The sequence below is a fragment of the Aplysia californica genome, unplaced genomic scaffold, assembly GCF_000002075.1.
Source record: "Aplysia californica isolate F4 #8 unplaced genomic scaffold, AplCal3.0 scaffold00587, whole genome shotgun sequence".
NCBI lineage: Eukaryota > Metazoa > Mollusca > Gastropoda > Aplysiida > Aplysiidae > Aplysia > Aplysia californica.
The window spans coordinates 330,762-332,301 of NW_004797857.1; the positions used below are offsets into that span (position 1 = coordinate 330,762).

General features: G+C 42.0%; 1 protein-coding gene across 1 annotated transcript in view; it reads right to left on the reverse strand.

Moving 5' to 3' along the window:
- Window positions 1–1,291, reverse strand: part of LOC101854526 (proton-coupled folate transporter) — a gene marked incomplete in the record, with an annotated part of 44,242 nt that extends 42,951 nt beyond the window's left edge. The window contains 1 exon segment of the mRNA XM_013087431.2: window positions 988–1,291.
- Window positions 1,292–1,540: the final 249 nt, after the last annotated feature.

A 1,540-nucleotide genomic window follows, 5' to 3' on the forward strand; every position in this document is an offset into this window, starting at 1 on the left:
CTACCATTTTCACCATTTTTTCTCTCTTACAGTACATTATAGTACTTAATGACCTTCATTGTGTCAATATGCTTCTCTTTGCTCAAATAAACCTACAATTCTCTCCTCTACTCTGAGATTGATCTCTTTTGTTGTTTATTGAAAGCTTACCGAACATGTGAGGGTTCTCGTGGCCTAGAGGTTAAGATGTTTGGCTCTCATTCAAAGATTCCGGGTTCGAGTCCGGGTAGCGACAGAAAAATTTTCTTATCTGAAATTGTCTCCTTTCACCTCCTTCCCTGCTCTCTAGCAATGTTCTGTCGTCTACTTTAGTACTTTCGTCTCCACTTTCTGCCCTAACCCCCTCACCTCCTTTACCCCTCTTCTGGGCTTGATCCTGACTCTTTCCGCAGCCTTTCTACTGCTACTCCTTGGCTCCTTCTTACTGGGCGCTCATGATCTTAAGCAGTTGCGAGCGCCGTAAACCCTCTACTAAAACTAAAACCTTACTGCATTTTTTCAGCCCCACCCCTGATCTTCTGGTAGGAAAGATCTACACTTAGATCTAGCCTTCTCGGATAAGGGCAAAAATTTTTGGAGGTCCAGTGTGCAAGTTGTGCACGTTAAAGATCCCTTGGCGGTCGAAAAGCGTAAGAGTAGGCTTCGGCCGCCACCCGGGGAAAATTCAAAATTTCCTACCGTATGAAAAAGTTTAATGTATCCCGCGCGCTCATATGACCTTATGCAGTTGCGAGCGCCGTAAAACACTTACCGAAAACAAAAAGAAAATATATGTGACACATAAATTATCGTATCGAAAATGTACGTTAAGTTCAGATGTCTGACATTCCAATATTATTAACAGCGTTTACAGTAGCGTTAAAGCCTTTTAAAGTTTTATTGTTGCTAAATACAGAAACGACCCTTCCAAATAATGGACGTTAGATTAAAAAAAAAAAAAATCACACATCTTCCTGTATCGGTTAATAAAGCCTTATCATATCTTACCGTATTGGACAGAGTATCAATCTTGTCGGAAGTGGACGTAAAATTCGTAAATCCCGCCGGATGTTTGATATATTATATAGAAGAAGTGACTATCAGCAACGTAAAAGCCTTAGCATACACCTCACCATACTAGACACAGCGGCTACCATCCAATAAGATATAGAATTTAAAAGAAATAACATTGGGAACCCAGCGTTTTTAATAAAATCTCCAGTGTTTACAGTGGCGTTATTCCTGCAGTATAGGAATAAAGAAGACGAAGCACACTCGTTCACCTTCCTTTTTGGCGCTGCCATGAACATGGACTTTCTTGCTCATGTTACGGTTTCAATTTAGGCAAACAATGACTCCGCGAAAAGGTCAAGGATATATTTAGAAAGTGGGCACCCGACCCAGCCGCACTGTCGATGGGGATTTCAGGAAAGAGGGACATTAAGTAGGACGAGGGACAGTTCCGTGTGCGATTGTGTGTGTGTGTGTGTGTGTGTGTGTGTGTGTGTGTGTGTGTGTGTGTGTGTGTGTGTGTGTGTGTGTGTATGTGTGTGTGTGTGTG